The sequence below is a fragment of the Zootoca vivipara genome, chromosome 14 (genome assembly GCF_965207765.1).
Source record: "Zootoca vivipara chromosome 14, rZooViv2.hap1.1, whole genome shotgun sequence".
NCBI classification, from domain to species: Eukaryota; Metazoa; Chordata; class Lepidosauria; order Squamata; family Lacertidae; genus Zootoca; species Zootoca vivipara.
Window position 1 is genome coordinate 8,693,762 of NC_142597.1, and position 19,489 is coordinate 8,713,250.

The 19,489-nt window shown below is 43.9% G+C and overlaps 1 long non-coding RNA gene across 2 annotated transcripts in view; it reads left to right on the top strand.

Moving 5' to 3' along the window:
• LOC132593246 (uncharacterized) overlaps positions 1-17,813 on the top strand; it is a 42,691-nt gene extending 24,878 nt beyond the window's left edge. The window contains exons 4-5 of one of the 2 annotated variants that reach the window (XR_009558609.2): positions 9,414-9,573; positions 15,685-17,813. This is a non-coding gene — a long non-coding RNA (uncharacterized LOC132593246). Of the gene's footprint in view, positions 1-9,413; positions 10,780-15,684 lie in introns of those variants that run through there. The other variant, XR_009558608.2, reaches the window with a different exon arrangement.
• The last annotated feature ends 1,676 nt before the right edge of the window (positions 17,814-19,489 follow it).

Below are 19,489 nucleotides of genomic sequence, written 5' to 3' on the forward strand. Positions count from 1 at the left end.
AGGGGGCAATGTTCGTTTTCTGATTCCTGAGTAAATCAACCATCTCCATTTTTTGTCCCCTCCTCCTTTTTTTGCTTTTCAACACTGTCTTAGTGTGCATTGCTAGAATTGTCATTCTTGAAGACTCAACCATTATTTATTGATTATTTCATTATTGGCTAATTTCACGAGTCTTTCATGAGGCTTGTCTTTCATGGTCTGTCTGAAGTGGGAAAAGGTGTAACTCAGTGGTAAAGAACATGCTTTGTATGCAAAAAGTCCCAGGTTCAATCTCTGGGACCTCTGGACAATGCTGGAAAACAGCCCTGTCTGGAATCCTGGAAAACTGCTGCCAGTCAGGGTAGTTCAGAGATGGGCAAAACCGCAGCCACATGGGAACCTCAGACTAATTTCCAATGCCTTCTGTAAGAGCTCAGTTCAGACCTCTTTTGGGAGCAATCTCCCTTTCCCGGCACTTTCCTTCTTGTTGAGCAAGAAGGAAAAGGAGGAGAGAGAAGGGATGGCAGAGGAAAGAGGCCCCTTCCATTATTATTATTATTATTATTATTATTATTATTATTATTATTATTATTATTGCCATGACTTCAGCTTCACCCACAGTTAGGGATGGGTGAATGTGTCAGTTTCAGTTTCTCTCAGCTTTCTTATTTTTCTAGTCTTGAGCTCAGTTGCATATTAGTCCCACTAGCATTTTAATGTGCAATTCTGCTAAAACACACAGGTTTGATACAATTTTTCATAATGTATACCTTTTCTGCAAAGCCCCCCCCCCAAAAAAAAATAATGCATGTTTTTGCACACTGTACCCTTGCAGATGCATTTTTGTACATATTCCGTGGCTGGAGACCTGCACTAAAAGATTCAGAGAAGCGCACATTTAAAAGGATGTGTTTAAAATGTAACCAGTTAAAACATTGCTTCAGAATGTGCCAGTTAGGTAAGTTTGCCTTTAAATTGGAACTGAGTCAAATTTCTCCACCATACTTATCCACAGCTGTCTTGCAGACCCTGAGGGAATGTGGCCCCCAACAGTAACCGAAAAGTTCACCCCCTCCTGTTGTACTCAATGGACTGAACTAAATGGACTAATGAACTAAATGGACTAATCGCCTTACTTGACACAAAGCTATTTCCAATGTTCATTAGCTACAGAAAGGTAGAGATGAAATGCATCCACATAGTAATAAAATTGGGCTTAATTCACACTTGTGCAAACTGATACATGGTACAAAAGACAGCTGCCCTTCAAAACCCACAGTTCTCTAAATTTTGCTAGGAGGCTCTCCACCCCCACCCAAAAAAATGCACACAGAAAATGCACATATTAGGGGAAAGCGTGCATAAATATGCATGGATTTGTGAAAATAGCCTCTGCATTACATTTGCAGAGGTGGACACTCCTCCAACTTATATCAAGATCTCATCATGCTCAGGTTAGTGCCCTTGCTTCCATTTTCTTCTTGGGTCTTCACCCAAAGGCAAACACGTGGAACACCTCACACTTGATAATCTATTAGAACAGGTGGCTGGAGCTTTGCTCTCAGCTGTCTTGTCCTCTTCTCCCCCCACCCTCACTTTGCCTCCCTGATATGCCCTGGCAGTGATGAAGTGATTGATTATCCTGCCTGAAGCATCTTACAAGGTTTGATATTTAATCCTGCCACAAAAGTGGCAACTCATGAGGGAGCTCAGGCAGGGAAGAGGTGGAAATTCAGCCTGACACACTCAATCTCTCCACCCTCTGAACGTCCACAGGCAGAGATGGTTCAGTACAAACGGACTGGGAGATTGCATAGCTAAGGGGTGGGGGGAGAAGTGGAAGAGGTTATATTAGTGTACTGGTGTACTGTACAGTGTTAGACAGAGAGATGTGGATTCGAATCCTTGAGCTGCCATGTGAGGGTTTATTTGCAGGGAGAGGGGCTCTCTAGCAGCACCCCTATGGGGGGAAAGTACATGTTTCCCTAAGGTGGTTGCACCTAAGTTGCATGCACACCACTTCACAAAATAGCAAACATTGCAGGCCAGTATCTGTCTTCCTGGCAAATTCATTCATAACTTTTGAACTGGGATTGTCTTATAGATGAAGTAATGCAAGTGTGCAGTTTTCTGTATGAAGTATAGATTGCAAAGTTGGTTTTCACTACACCACACTGCAACTTCAACATTGTAAGAGCCTGGCAGGCACACCATGGCCCCATTGGCCAATGTACCCCCCTGATGTGTTTTTCAGGCCAAAGGGCACCTGCCAGCACCCACAAGCCATGCCTAACAGTGACTAAGGGATGCCCACAACCTGTCAGGGTGCTGTCAGCGGCTCCTGGCTAGTTGCCCAGGAAAGTATAAAGACAAGGAAAAGTTGCTTACAGTCCTTTTTTATTTCAATCTTTATAGAGAAGCTATAGAACCCAGCCTCTTGGATAATGGTGTTGTCCCAAGTGAATCTCCACCCCCTGTCTCTCCCACTTCCTCATCCATCATTCTCATCATCTCCTCTATGGGTGCTGCGACGTGCCCTCTGTCTTTGAGCTCTTTGCTCTCCTACTTTTAAGGCTCGCCGGTTTCTAATGACCACGTGTCAGCCTGGTGTTGCTCTGGCTTTCCCATTATTTCCCAGCTTCCCCCCTCATCTGCCTCTGAGCTGTGACCTTCCTCAAACCCTTGTTGTAAATCTATACTGTTATCCTCTTCCTTCTCCCTGGAAGGGTGAGGAGGGGGAGGCGGTCTCCACCATTCCTCCTCTGCCTAGTCCCCGACACAACCCAACACTGCCTTAGGTATGTGTAGGGTTGCCAGACTCAATAGAGGACAGGACTTCTGTGCCTTTAATTGCCCTGCTCTCTTTTGAGTCTGGAAACCTTAAAGAGAAACCAGCAGACCCTTTGCTTGGAAATTAAACAAAGGGTCTGCTGGTTTCTCTTTAAGGTTTCCAGACTCAAAAGAGAGCAGGGCAATTAAAGGCACAGAAGTCCTGTCCTCTATTGAGTCTGGCAACCCTAGGTATGTGTTGCATTCTTTCTGAAATTTTACCACCTGCCTGAACTACATGCCAATTAGCATAGCTGCCAAGTCTCCCGTATTCTCTGGGAAACCCCTGTTTTTCTAGCTGAAAAAACGGATTTTTTTTGTTTTCCCCCGGTTTATTCTGGCGTGACGGCCATTTTGGAACTGGGCGGAGCATGCTCAGAAGCGACTTTTGATGCAGCTCTGCCCAGTTCCAAAATGGCTGCAGTGCGACTTCTGGTGCGGCGGCCATTTTGGAACTGGGAAAAGCAGCATCAAAAGTCGCTTCTGAGCATGCTCCGCCCAGTTCCAAAATGGCGGCAGTGCTACTTCCGGTCTTCTACTTCCGGTCCGGTCCCTTATTTCTCCCACAGCAACTTGGTAGGTATGGCCAATTAGCCAAATTGAAGTAACACTACTCCTACAGACAAAGATCACCCAACAGTGTGGAGTAGGCAAAAAAGAGAAGACCCAGAGCCCATTAAGTCCTTGCCCCCCAAATAATTCCTAATATGCCTCTGGAAAACAGACAACTAGCTTGTAGGCCCACACAGCGAAAGGGTAGGGGAGTGAGTGCCAAATAAAGAGGGGAAGAGTTGGGTGGAGCAGCACGCTTAAATAGCCTGTCACCGCCTCTCCCCATTGGACAAAATTGCCCTCAGGCCATAATCTTCTCCCTTAGGGAAGTACCAGCTCTCCTTTTCTTCCAGGGGAGGAGGGGTGTGGCAAATTCATCACCCCAATAAAAGGGGGTAATGGCATAGTCTTTAAGCTGTCACAGATGTTTTGTTGTTTTTATTGAAAAGCATGGGGTTGAATTCAATGTTAGCCATACTCTGAGTAAACACACCAAAGTTAATGGACTTTGATTAACATAGGCGTATTAATTCAAATGGGTCTACCTTGTGTAAATCTTAATTGGAGACAACCTATGATGTTGCAATGTATGACTGCAACCAAACAAAATGATAAATAGCAGGGTGTAAAATTATCACCCTGACGACACCATCCGCTCTTTTGTCTTCACCAATGACATAAAACTGCTAGCTCACCAACACTACCAAAGCTCCCTCTCCCTCTGGTTCTTTTGCAGAGATGAAATTGACTAACAGTGATATAAAGTGTTCTTGCCTGTCTGGCTGCTGATCTTTTAGGCAATTATTTGGGAGTAATGAACACGAATGCATGACATTTAAAAACAGAAACTCTGCTGTCAGCAGGAAACTGGTGCAATTCACTGGCCCCTTAGAGAATAAGCTTAGCTTGAAATAATGTTCATTTTAGCACAGTTGTAAATTACAAGTGTGTTAGGGTCCTGAGGGGAATTATTACCATTTGGAGGGAGGTTATAGGCCTTGAGCTGTTGCTGCTGCATCTGGTGAACTCTACAAAGTGGCCGCACAGCAAAGTTTGAAAGGAAAGGGACCTTTATAGGGTGTCTCTGGTGGCTTATATTGCTGATGTTCCACAGACACAGACAAATAACTTTCAGTGGAGAAGTGGTGAGGTTTTAAAATCTGCTCTCCCCACTCTCTTTCGGTGGTTGATTCAATTTGGTTAATGAGCAGTGACAAAGTCTTCTAAGTAGGGATAAGGGGATTTCCTCTGTTTTGTTGCCTCACTGCTCTGTGAGTTGACTCTGCCTGGTGCTGCACTTTCCCCAAATTCCAGTTGAACAAGGAGAATTTCTAAATTAATTTTGGAATTGGAGCAGGTGTGGTTTTCTGATGCTTTGGAGTCCTCTCAGTTTATTTGATTCTTTTCCTTATCCGATGCACACCAAGACCATTTATAAAACACCGGCTATAGCTAAAGGTGTAAGGCATCATGTATTTGTCACATGCAGCAGCGTTTCCTTCCACTGCAGTTCATAGTGTTCATAGTGTTATTCATTTACATAGTGTTATTCATAATATTGTAATATATTTACATATATTACAATATTACACCCCATTCATTTTAATGCAGAGAAAACACAATGCAAATGGGGGGGTGAGGCATAATCAATTGTATATATTTGTGGACTGAAAGCAGCTTAAGAAAATACTGATTATATTTGCTGGATGAATTTCCCTTCTGGGCATGGGATAAATAAACAAATAATGACAATTTCCATTCCCTTTCTGTTTTAAGTTGGACTTCTCTGACATTCCTAGTCATAACAGGGTGTCATTCTGCTACCAGTTTCCATCTTCTCTGACCATTGGCCATGCTGACTGGGGCAGATGGGACATTGAGTTTGAAAACATCCAAAGGGCCACTGGTTTCCCAACCCTGGGGTAACATTAGGAAACAAATACTTAAGGAAGCATTGCAGTTAATTCATAGCAATCACGGCAATTATGTGTCAACAGACACACAAAGATTTCTGTTTGCACAATAATTTATAAACTACCCCCAGCTTTTCACAGATAAAAATGAGAGCAAACTTCACTACCCGATGGACTCTCCACCCCTGCTTTACACACTTACATTAGAGTAAGCCCTATTGAGCTCAGCAAGGCCTTCTTCTGACTAGACATGCATAGAAATGTACTGGGAAGTGTTCAAGCAAAAGGATTTACATGCATGTGCTCCAAAGATATCCAGTCTCCACAGATTTAACATCTAGAGAGTCTGGGGAGGGAGATCAACCCTGAAGACTGGCAATTTTGGGAAAGTTGAGAAACCATGGTTGTTATAGCGCTCTTGCTTTGTATGCAGATGATGTCCCCTTCTGTCCCTATCATCTCTGGTTAAAAAGGATCAGGGAACTGGTGACTAGAAAGACCACTGGAAATACTGGGCTACAAATACTGGGCTTTGTCCTCCCAGATGATAGCGAACTACAACACCCATGAGCCCTGGCCAGGGATAGTAGGGATTGTAGTTTAGTAATGTCTGTAGGGACAATGGTTCCCCACAACTGTGGTATAAAGCAGCTTCTTATTTTCTAACTCAAGCAAGTCCCAGGTAGCAGCAAAAGAAAGGGAAAGGGGGAAAATGAAAACAAAGGTCAAAAATAGGAACATTGATTTCTGAGAATGTGCAGCAGAAAATAATAGAATTATAATTTTGCAAGGAATCTTGAAGGTCATCTCATCCATCCTCTTGCTCCATGTAGGATCTACAATGTAGAAGACAACTGTTGAGTCCCTGACAGATGGTTGCCCTGTCTCTGCTTAAATATTTCCAGTAAAGGACAGGCTACCACCTCTAAGGGCATTCCATTTCATTGTCAAACAGCTGTTGCTGCTGGAAGTTTAGCTGAAATCTGCTTCCTGTATCTTCCATCCATTCATTCTGGTCCCGCACTCTAGTGAAATAGCACAAATCTGTCTCAACTTCTGTGTGACAACCTTCTAGATACTTGAATAATGTTGTCATGGGTCTCTTTAATCTTCTATTCCTAGCCTAAATATATCCATCTCTTCCAACCATTCCTCATTGGATTTGGCTTCAGGCCCCTCCTCATCTTGGCTAGTCTCCTCTGGATAGGCTTCAGTTTGTCAACGTTAAAATGTGACACTCAGAATTGCACTCCAGTTGCGGCTTAAGCAGTATGGGGCTATTGTGGGTACATAGAGTTGAATGATATGTAACTTCCTTATCATGAATGAGAGGATTTTTTTGTTTTTGTTTTTAAGTTGTATACAAAACATAGGGACATAGGAATGTTGCTTATACCAAGTTGGTCAATTTAGCTCAATATTTTCTATAATAGGAACGGGGAATCTGTGGCCCTCCAGATGTGGTTGGATTCCAGCTTCCATTGGATTCCAGCTCCCATTATCCCCCACCATTGGCCATTCCAGCTGGAGCTCACTGCAGTTCAAGTCAAACAATATCTGGAGGGCAACAGATAAACCATCCCTGGTCTACACTGACTGGCAGCAGCTCTGAGTGGATTCAGGTAGGAGACATTCCCAGCTATACCTGGGGATGATAGCAATTGAACCCGTGACCTTCTGCATGCAAAGCAGAGACTCCACCATGGAGCTGTGGCCCTTCCCCCAAACATTGGGCAGCACTACCACGTGTATGAACCAGCCTCAGCACTGTGCTAGGTCTCTTCAATGATCTTCAGAAGAGACCAAAATAACCAAGTCACATGCGCCCTCCTTTCCTTTGTCATTGAAGTTCCTCTGCCAAGGTGCTTTTCTCCTCTTGTTTCCCAGTAACATCCAGGGCCCTGCATCTGGTGCCAAATTGAGTTGTAGATGTGAATTATTTAGAGGCATCAGTACAATATTGTTGTATCACTAGCAGAGACTATCAACTTGCAGCCTTGGGGGCTGCCTCGGCTGCGTACTCCATCACTATTCTCGCTCATGAATAATGTACGAGCAGAATTACTCGGCATGTAGAGAATTCATACCCTGAGAAAACAAGGTTGCCCCAAAATTAATTTTCCATACTAAAAGAGCGACAGAAAATCAATTAATCGCGTATTATTCTATACTGAGACAGAGTAAGGGAAACAGTGGGAATGGCTGTAGCTATACATCAGCAAATGCTGTATTGGCAGAGTGCTTTGTGGGGCTGTGAGTTAGAGCCAGCTACAAAGGAGGTAAATATATTCCAGCCAAGGCTCAGACTGTGGAGTTCACAGCACAGCCAGCTGAGCTTTCATTCTCTCTCTTGGCTGTTTGTCTGTGTACAACAACTGTCTGCTGAGGCCAGAAGGGTTTCTTATTGTCATCTTCTTTCACCACTAGTGGGCTCACGCTGCTTCCTTGGAGTGAGTCGGCTACAAGAGGCATACTGAGTTTTGTTGGATGCCACCATAACTCAATTCCTAGACAAGCCCTTCGTAAGAATTAAGAACGGAAGCTGTCAGCGGCACAACATCTCGCACTGGGTGGGAAGAGGGCAGAGCTCATGCTCTGTGCAACAGAATAAATGGGCGTAAATCGGACACCAGAGACGGTAACACAGAAAAGCCAGGGGGGGGGGTCTGTCAGGGTAGAACAGGGATGAGGAACCTCCACCTGCAGGCCTAATTAGGCCCACGAGTCCTGCCAGCCCATTCTAGCCAAGCCATTCCCCCCTGCCTTCAGATGAAAAGGTGGCCAGGCTGGGCCAAGAGGGGCTGATTGCTGGGGGTTCAAATCACTGCGTCACCTGATATGTCTACCTGACAGATTTTGCCTGCATAGGGTAGGGGAGGTAAGGATCTAGCCCTGTGGCCGAATCCACTTCCCTATCCTGCGTGTAGACAATACTGAGCTAGATGGATCAATGGTCTGACTCAAGAGGCAGGGCTGGCTCCATGTTTGAGAGGGCCCTCAACATAGTGACCTCTCTTAGGCCCCTTACTATATTTGTGGTCCCTCAGTTGGTTGGGCTTACCTGTCGGCAGGTGGCAGCAGTGGTGTGCTGCAATTAGTGTAGGCTGACCACCATTTTCATTTCCCACAATGAGCATAAGAAGAGCTTGCTGGGTCAGCCACGTGGCCCATCTAGTCTAGCAGCTTGTTCTAACAGTGGCCGTAGGATGCCAACAAGCAGGACCTGGTTGAAACAGCACTCTCCTCATTTGGGATTCTCAGCAAATGGCATTCAAAGGCATACTGCCTCCGTCAGTGGAGGAATAAAATAGCCATTGGTGCTAGGATCCCTCAGCCTACCATTGCTCTAGATGCATTATGGATAATGCATCCGGCATTGTCAGGGCATTGAGGGCCCAGCAGCTGCTAAACAATGCAGTGTGCTGTTGCCAGGGCTAGCCAGGACTTTCACACCTATGCAACATCCTGCTACCATCTGTTGCATTAACAATAAAAATGTTCAGGGTGATGTTTATCACGGCAGCATCTCAAAATTGCAGCAGTGAATCAGAGCTGGAAGGGCTTTTACAGTACAGGCCTGACCACTGGTCCTGTTAGCTAGGGATTATGGGAGTTGTAGTCCAACAAAAGCTGGAGGGCTGAGTTTGGGGGTGCCTGCCTTATGTGGACAAGCAAGGGGCTTATTTATCTATATAATTTAGTCACCCATATTCATTTTTTACCTATTTTATCTGCATTACAATGATAATCATTTTTACATGTAACTTTTAAATAGCTTTGTGGGTTTTAGCTTTGCTTTACAAGAATTATTTAAGTGGTTTATCCATCTTCCTAGATAGATGAATAAAAAATATTGGAGTCATCTGGGAAGATTGACATCACAAAGCACTCTTGATATCAGTAGGATGTGAGGAACAGCTTTGCAGTATTGCAATTGCTGCCTTTGCACCACATTGCGCTGTTAGCTCAAACCCCGGATTACAAATTGGTCAGGCCCATAGCCCAAAGAGACCATAGGATACTAACTATCTGGCAAATGTCTTTTTGTATGTGCAGCAGCAGCAGCAGCAGCAGCAGCAATGTGTGGCTGGAACTCATCCGATAATGTCTCACCACTAAGGAACAGCAGTTCTTTTGCAGGCAGATTGTGAGAGCAGATTCGGCGAGGCAGCATTCTCCTTGCCAAAGTGACTCAAAAGAGGCCCTTTCACTTTCCTCACCAAGTGAATTGTTTGCCATCTGCAGGGTGATGGAAGCAGAGCTCTCCGCTTTGGAGCCAAGGCAGCCTGCTCAAGCTGAGGTAAGGCAGTATCCAGGCAAGTATGGAAGTGCTTAAGGAGCGTTAGCTGAATTCTCCAGCTCATCAGACATGAAAGAGAAGACACTGTGAATGATTTATGGCGCACCGGGCAACTTGACAGTCGTACTGTTTGAAACCAGTGTCCTTTGGCTTCCGCACTGACAAGGGGATCGCTCAGATTAATGGTCTGAGGGAGGAGCAGATTTATAGCCGAGCAATGCCAAGTCTCTCTCACTCTACATGCTTGCTCCTCTCCTCCTCTCTCCACTTCCTTGCATTGCCAAACCACCAGATGTGGATCAAGGAGGGACTTTTGCTTTTAGAAGGTGCTGCTGAGATGCTAAACCTTCAAAAAGTATTATTAGATAGTGAATCTTTAGCAAGCCATTAGAAACAGGCTGGAAGAGGGGTTTGTCAATGTGGTGCATTCCAGGTTGGACTACAACTCCCATCAGACACAGCCAGCATGGCCAGTGGCCAGAGAGGATGACAGCTGGAGTCCAACAACATCTGGAGGCACCACATTGGCTTAGGGATGGGAGGGTATCTCTGTTTCTCATTTTACCAATCTTAAATTTATTTCTTCACATTTTCATATCAAGTTGTGATTTATTATTATTTCAAAGCCCTAGTTATGCAATTTTGCCATATATACATATTTTTGCAAATCAGTTTTCCCCATGCTATTTTGCAAATCAAATTTTTCATTCTATTTTTGCTAGCAGATGCATTTTTGTGCACACTGTACCCTAGTATTTGCATTTTTGGACACATCATTTGGCTGGAGAAGCACGTTGCAAAATCTGGAAATGTGCAAATGAGGGATGACTGTGTTTTGGTTCACATATTGTTTGACAAAGTGCAAATTAAGAAAGTGTGCCTTTAAATGTGAACTGGATCTTCCCCATCCTCATGTTGGCTAGAGCCAGACCTGCTCATGTCTCCCGTAAAGCTTTTGTCTGCCTTCCATTAAAGTCACCAAATTATGTATTTCTTCCTACCTGGCTTGTCTTTGGTTACTCAGTCTCTCACCATATTTCATGGCAATGGACAATCATAATATTTACATAGATTTACAATAGGGCTTCATCAGAATTAATGTGTGGAATGAATTAATTTGTGGAAGTTGCCAAGTTGTAGCGATGGCCTCTGCTTTTGAAGACTTTAAATAGGGGACTGGACAAAGCCGTTATTTATATAATTTATAGAGTGCTTAATATATAGAATAAACTCTTGAGCAGTTTATATGAACTATAATCAGGAAAAAAAATAAATTCCTTATACCTGTAAAGGTACAACAATGAAATAAAACTTTTAAAAGGGTGGAACATTCTGCATATCAAACACACACACACTTCCTCTGTGCCAGACTTTCCATTCTTATTTTAGGTATTTATAGTATACTGCTTTTCAGGCATACCATGCAAAGTCTTTTACATAAAAGAATTAAAAGCATCAGTTTTAATAATATACAATTATATTGAGAAGAAGGCTTTTGTCTCACCACAAGGAAGACAGGGACAGCTATCTATTGTGAATAGGCTTTTGTAACTAGGTAAAGGTAGGGACCCCTGACCATTAGGTCTACTCGTGACCGACTCTGGGGTTGCGGCGCTCATCTCACATTATTGCCCGAGGGAGCTGGCATACAGCTTCCGGGTCATGTGGCCAGCATGACAAAGCCGCTTCTGGCGAACCGGAGCAGCGCACGGAAACGCCGTTTACCTTCCCGCTTGGAGTGGTACCTATTTATCTACTTGCACTTTGACGTGCTTTCAAATTGCCAGGTTGACAGGAGCTGGGACCGAGCAATGGGAGCTCACCCCGTCACAGGGATTCGAACCGCCAACCTTCTGATCAGCAAGCCCTAGGCTCTGTGGTTTAACCCACAGTGCCACCTGTGTCCCTCTTTTGTAACTACTTGGGCCTAATACCATTTAGTTCAACCACTGCATTCTACTTTATTTAAACATCCACTTATCTCTTATGAGTTTCATGTCTGGATGCTGGAGTGTGAATGTCCAGGTTTGGTTGTCATGCATTGCTTTCATTTTTTCCTCAGGTGCTTTCATCCATTTATTGGCTTTCCCATCTGCCATTTGTTAAATGTCTTCCTGTGGTGGTGATTCAAATGATCTGATGGTGCTAACTTTGTAGGAAAACAAACAAACAGGTGGTTGGGTTTTTTTCTGGGATTGCTCTTGATCTTGCGTTTCACTTGGATGCATGTTGATTCCGGTTACATGTCCATTCAGAGTGCCAGTAGCTTCTGCTGAATTTTTTTTTTTTTGCTTGTCACAGCCACATAATTTTTCAAACACATCCTTTCTTTGCATGGCATACCTGACTGTGTGCTCACTGGAAGGACAGATCGTGAAGCTGAGGCTCCAATACTTCGGCCACCTCATGAGAAGAGAAGAATCCTTGGAAAAGACCCTGATGTTGGGAAAGATTGAGGGCACTAGGAGAAGGGGACGACAGAGGACGAGATGGTTGGACAGTGTTCTCGAAGCTACGAACATGAGTTTGACCAAACTGCGGGAGGCAGTGCAAGACAGGAGTGCCTGGCGTGCTCTGGTCCATGGGGTCACGAAGAGTCGGACACGACTGAATGACTAAACAACAACAACACCTGACTGTGTATCTTGGGTAGTCATCTATAAAAGTCATCATGTATCTGTTGCCTCCTCATAGCTGCCAAGTTATCCCTTTTTTAAAGGGATTTTCCCTTATGCTGAATAGGCTTCCTCGAGAGAAAAGGGAAAACTTGGCAGCTATGTGCCTCCTGGCCGGGCTGTTTTAAGCATATGCAGCGCTGGGGTTCAAAGATCCACCTGGTGCCCCCCCCCCAGGTTGCCCAGTCCCAGGCGCACAGAAGGGTGCAGCCAGCAAGCTGTCTCAGCATCTCGCTGGCTTGGTTGCCCCCGAACTAGCGGCACAGAGCTGCCCGCAGCAGAAGAGCCCGCTGTGGTGCTCTGACTGATGGGCGGGCTCTTCCCTGGACTCAACTCTCGGGCCCCGGACTCTTGGCCTGGTGCCCCTGAGAGCCTGGTGCCTGGGTGCCCCATACCCTTAGCACCTATGGGTAAGACAGCCCTGCCTCCTGGTGTGGATACCTTCCCAGAATGGCACACATCACTGTACATGAGGTCAAGTGGTTCTTAGGTTCTGGTCTGGCTTGGCTTGAGTAGTGATGCTCTTTCAGTTTTGGCTGTGATACAGCAATCACATCCCATGGTCACGGTACATGTAGATCCCTTAAGATCCTTTGTCAGCTGTTGTCTCTGTAGTTGTTTCGTGCCTTCTGGGTGTCTGTTGCCCAAGCGCCAAAGCCACAGGTGGATGAAACTATCATGTTGTTCGTGTGAGTTACTCTTGCTTTTTCTTTGACTGTACTTAGGCAATACAGGTGCTCATCTGCAATTGCTCTGCGAGTTCCATTACATTGGAACTTGACGGTGAGCATGCTAATGCCAAGTGCTTAACTAATAGGATCCCTTCTTCCAAGCTGGGAACATAAAACATAATAGATGTGTTCCAGAGCATAGAACTGGATCATGACACAGAGAAATACGAACAGCTTAAGAACAGCACAACATGCCATGGTACATGCAATGTTAGGAGTATCATTAAAATATAACTGAATATAAGCAAAAGTTCTGGATGTAGTGGAAAAGGCTGCAAAGTTAATCCAGACAGATGCAAGACATGTAGTATATGGTCACTTTTGGTGTGTGGATGATCTAAAACAGCAGAGCTTATGTGGATGCTACAAGTAAACAACTGAGAATGCTGCCTAAATAAATAAATAAATAAATAAATAAATAAATAAATAAATGTTCAGTAGCACCTTAGAGACCAACAGAGAATGCTGGTGAGAACTTGGGAGACGTATATCTAAAGATGGATGTGAAATGCTGTAGGAGAAGAAGAAGAAGACGAAGACATCACTGCCACACCTTGAGATGTAAAGCAGTAGAGCTATGTGTCATCAGCAAATTGCTGACAATGTACTCCAATGTACCCCACTCAGCAGTTTCATGTAGATGTTAAACAGCATGGGGGATAACAATGAACCTGAGCAACCCCACACTGAAGGCTGCATGAGACTGGAAAGCATCCATCACCCACCTGAAGCAACCATCCAAATAGGACCAGAATCACTACAGAGTGATACAGCCACTCCAAAAGAATGCTGTGGTCAATGGTATCAAAAGCCAGTGAGAGGCTGAGGAGAATGAACAAGGACACATTTCTCCTGTTTCTCTCCTGACAGAGTAATAATACAGGGCAACAAAGCAGTTTCCGTGCCTAAACCAGGCCCGAACCCCAACTGAAATGGATTTAGAAAATACTCCATGCAGCTTGTCGCAGTTCAAGAGACTTTGTCTGGTTTTGTATGTTTGTTTTGTTTCTTTGCAGTGATGCTAGTCAGATGTTTGCTTCATTTTTCCTGTCTATCTTTGTAAAGAAGCTTCTACCACTGGTCATGTGACTTGCTACACCAGAGTTTATACACCAGCCATGGGATAAGTTTCCTTGTGTCCCTTCAAAGCATCTACTCCACTTTTTTTGTAGCAGTTTCACTCCTTGTGGCTTTGGAACTTTGCCTTGGTGCCTGTTGAGAGCATTTCTGCTGTTCTGCTTTCCATATGGAACAGGTGTCCTTTCTTGCACCTGAAGCATGCCTTCCTTTCCTTCTCCTGCATCTTATGGCCGGAGCTTTTTAGTGCAGCTTCCCTACCCTGGGTAGAATCTACACACATATAAAAATGCTGCGAAAACACTTAAAAAAAACTTTTGGAAAATATATTGAATTTGCCATAGCTCACCATCACCATCTAGTGTCACATTTGTATATTGCACTTTACAACACACTTAAAATGTTTTATTTGCAGCTTTATAGCTGAGTCCCTGTTACCAGCTGTCCTGCATAATCTTCTTCTTGCCCTTCACAAATGGCAGTGTATGGTCTGCTTCAGGTCTTATAAAGACACCGTATGATTCAGGAGCAAGGCTGTTACATGGCTATCCTTTATGCCTTCCCCCATACCATGCAATGCATCAACACTTCCAACACTGTGTTTATGTGGCCTTACATTTTATATCCTTAACCAAGTCTCATTTGACGTAGTTTTCTTAGGATGAGGAGCTTACTGTTCAAAACCACCTTACTGGTTCTTTCACATGGTCTTTGAAATGCATCCTACATGTTCTTTGCTGTTGCCTCATTCCTTATGTGGATTAGCAATCTTCCACTGGTAAGCTCACTGTTACCCTTGCCTGTCTATTTTTCTTGTCCCCTTTCTGGGGGTCTGCTTCTGGCCCCCCTGTGTTATTTGCCTCCCATAAATCAACCTTGTAAAGCAGTGGTTCAGCTTTAAACCTCCTTATTTGATCACCATCCCCTTTTTCAGCTTAGTCACTAAAAACTTAAACTCCAAGCTGCTGGCCATGCTTTCCCCTTCCCTTTACCTCACCCCAATTCCCTTTTAAGAGAGATGGCTAAGCCATTTCTTTTTCTCCCCTCCCTTCCCTCTAATCTCAAAATGGTTCTCCAGAAGCTCCTGTGATGGCAAGTTAGGGGAGACAGCGGATGCCAATGGAATGCATTTTTCCTGCTTCTTCTCCCAACTCCCATTCTCTCAGGGCAAGATGCTGTTTGCTCTGTCAGTCCACTCCACAGATTTTTAAGATGGGGTTGTTAGGAGAGCTTATCCTGGATTCTGGAGCTGGGTAAGATAACTAAAAACTCTCCTTCACCTGCTTGTGTGTTCCAAAATGGTTTAAAAAGCACACCAAAGCAATGAGCGCCTCAGGCCAGCTCTTGTGATTCCCATAGTTGAAATCTATTAAGGGTGACAGAAAGAAAGCTAAGGTTTAAATCCATAAAAATAAAAATAAAAATAAAAAATTCCTTCAGTAGCACCTTAAAGACCAACTAAGTTTTTATTTTGGTATGAGCTTTCGTGTGCATGCACACTTCTTCAGATACACTTGAAACAGAAGAGTCAGACCCTTATGTATATACAGAGGGTGGTGGGGGTGGGTGGGAATGGGTGATGGGCATCTGCATTCTGTACCATATCATACAATGACTCCTTTCTCTAGTCTCCCCAGCAGAGCTACACATGATGATTCCAGAAAAGAAGAGGAGTGGGAGGAGACTAAATTTGGCTGAAGTATGGACCAGGATCTTAAAAACACTAAAACCCTGGGCAGTCTGCTGTAATCCATCCTCTCCATTTTCAACAACCATAAAGGACATCTTAAGCTAAAGGTCAAGCGTCACATTCAGAAATACTACCCTGATTGGGCTACACCACTTCAGATAGAGAAGGTACTCGGGTGTTGATTCTTCAACATCAACTTCACTGAACTGGTCATGTTGTGCAGATGCCTGGTGATCGTCTTCCAAAGCAACTACTCTATTCCAAACTTAAAAATGGAAAGCGTAATGCTGGTGGTCAACAAAAGAGGTTTAAAGACTGTCTCAAGGTAAATCTAAAAGAAGTAGTATAAACACTGACAAGTGGGAAACACTGGCCTGCGAGCGCTCCAGTTGGAGAACAGCCTTTACCAAAGGTGTCATGGACTTTGAAGACACTCGAACTCAGGACACAAGGAAGAAACGTGCTAAGAGGAAGGCACGCTTGGCAAATCCAACCGTGATCAACTCCTGCCCAGGAACCAATGTCCCCACTGTGCAAGGACATGTGGATCCAGAATTGGCCTCCACAGTTACTTACGGACTCATTGTTAAAACCGTTTTTATGGAAGACAATCTTACTCGGCTATGAGCTATCGCCAAAGAAAAAGAAGAGAAGATACATCTATCCTAAATACTCTGCATGCAAAGCAAATGCTCTACCAGTGATCCACTCTTGGGTTATAGAATTGGAAGATACCAGAAGCTATGTCTACCTAACCCAGGATCCAGTGATCCAGTTAGGGAATCTTAGACTTTGGACTTCATAATTTTATACCCCCATCCAGCTCTTTACATGGCAATGTGTTTTACTTCAAAACACACATAGGGACATAGGGTACTCCCTTTTACTGAGCCAGGCCATTGGTTCATCGAGTTCAGTATTGTCCGCATTGACAACCAGCAGTCTCTCCCAGCCCTATGCGGATATGTTGGAAATAAAACCTGGGACGTTCTATGTTTAATACAATACTTTAGTTTCTTAATAATTATGTGGCTTTGAAAATACAGTTTGTAGTCAAGCTTCTTTTACAATGTTTTATCTAGTGTCTTAATGTAGGTTGTAAACAGCTTTCTTAAAAATATAAAGAGGTATATAAATGAAACAAATAAATGTGACAAAAATGAATTAATTTTGCATGCATTGCAGATGTTCTGCCATTGAGCTCCACAAGCTCCCTGCTTCTTTCGGAGGCCTTCAGGCTCATTCAACTGACCAGGGGTGCCAACTTGAATAAAATATTGTGGGGGCCCAGGCAAGCCCCGCCCCGCATATTCGATCACATGGTGCTGCACGCACACACCATTTGAATGGCAATGCCCATCAACTTTGTGGAGGCCCAGACCCCTCAAATATTTTATTGTGGGGGCCGAAGAACAAGAACAGTGATTGGTCAATAGTCTGGGGAAATAATTGACAGCAAAAAAAATGATGATGGGAGTTGGAGCCCAACAACAAGTGGAGGGTCACAGTTTCTCCATCCTTGGTTCAGATAAAACAACCTGCCCTCCCCAAGCAGTATACTATACATTACATGTTTTCTGTTACACCAAGTAAGATGTTGATTTGGTTAATTTCTGTAGCCTTGAGGAAAGTCTATTTATGGGCAATTCTGGGAAATGTGCTGTGTTTGGGTTATGCGGATAAACCCGAGGAATGTTTTGATGCATGCATTCTGTACCTCTATAAATATACAGAGAGGAGCCCCCTATACGATATCTGTTGATATACTGTGTGATATTTTTCGATGCATATAAATAAGTAGGGCTTTTGTTTAGAGTAGAAGTGCCTCAAAGTGAGAGGAACGCTGGCGGGTTTGGCAAAGGAGATAGTGCTGGAATCAGAAATGTAAACTGTTTAGGAAAAGAAAATGGTTCTGTCAAATGCAAGGAAAAGGTGGCTTTAGAGAATAAACATCCTCCAGAGAACTAATCACTTTTGTAACTCTTTGGACTCGTTCACAATACAGATATATATATATATGTACCCCAAGAGCAGCAACCACAAGCATCTCTAGGAATAACATGTGAACCAGGCAATCAGGGATGGATAGCAATGGCAGCAATTCCTGTGATTGCTGTCCCTAGGGGGCAGGCAGTGTGTGTGTGTGTGGGGGGGGGGGAGATAGTGATCACAGGGATTGCTACAAGCTATTGTCTGGTTCCCATATTAAAAGTGTGACAGCTACACGTTGCATTCCCTATTTATCAGGAACAAATCTGATTTTCTGTGATAGATAAGCACTCCTATTTTCTGCTTCTAGGTCAAAATGAAATTTTTTTATCATTACCCTGAAAGGGGCTTAATGTTTTCCTCTCTACTCCATGTGAGGACACAAAATACCCCACCCATTCCTTTGCTCTTCGAGATCAAGTCTACTGCCCTCAGAAATTCGGAGGGGTGGTGGTGGCCCAGGAGAGAACATTCTCTGTGGCAGCCCCTAAGTTGTGGAATTCCCTCCCCACAGATGTGTGTCTGACACCTTCCCTATTCCAGCTTTTGGGGAATGCTGATGATGCATTCCTCTTCCCTAGCTGCTGACTCTTGAAATGTGCGTTTTCAGGAACCAACCTATTCCCATGACCGTTATTTGTTTGCACCTGGTCTATCTAGTCACACTCTCTTTCTTATAGTGGCCATCCAGATCTCTATTGGAAACCCACAAACTTGAGCTGAGTGTAATACTACGCTCCCACTTGGGTCCCCCAGCTGTTGGTGTCCAAAGATATGCTCTGTTCCTGAAGGTAATACTTGGCCATTGGTTAAACCCATTTTAAAGCCATCCAAGTTGATGGCCATCACTATGTCTTGTGGGAACAAAATCCTTAGCTTAACTATGAGCCGTGAATAATTACTTTCTTTTGTCTTTCTTGAAATGTTCATTTAATTCTGTGTCCCTGAATTCTAATATTCAGGGTGAAGGAGAAAAAGCTTTTCCCTATCCTCTTTTGTTGCACCGTGCATAATTTTACATGATGCTTCCTAACTCACCATTTTCCTACAAGAATACAGGCACATGCATGTGATTACTCTGTTGTAAACTGCCTTGGGAATATTTCTTAAGATGGTATAAAAATATTTAAAAGAAATGAACATGGAAGTGTGAATGAAACCCCCGCTTGATTCAAAATCCTTTGAGCATACTCACCACAATAAAGGAATGAGACTATGGCTAGATATCCCGCTCAGTCAAAACCCTGCCAACAGTTAAGGTTCTCATTAGGAATTAGGAGTTTATGGAGTTCCCTCATTCTATTCTCACATTGTGGGAAAGAGAACAGACAGAGGTTATACTAAATTAGAAACCAAAATGTCCCCTGAGGATGCAGCAAAACTACTCACATAATAGTTTGTTCGGTAAATATTGAGACACTTCTGATTTAAAATGACAGCAGGGAAATGATGAGCGAAATTAGCAAAGACGTCTTTCCTGAAAAATGAAGAAGGAACCAAACCAAAATACAGTTCTGTCCCAAATACAGTTCTCTCCCAAAGCCAAATGGCAGCCATGGGGAACATGCAGCTCTCCAGATGTTGTTGAACTAAGCCCCCATCTTCCCTGACCATTGGCCATGTTGGATGCAAATGGTGGGAACTGAAGTCCAGTAGAAACATAGGAAGCTGTCTTATATCAAGTTAGACATTGGTCCATCTAGCTCAGTACTGTCTAGACTGACTGGCAGTGGACCTCCAGGAATTCAGGCAGG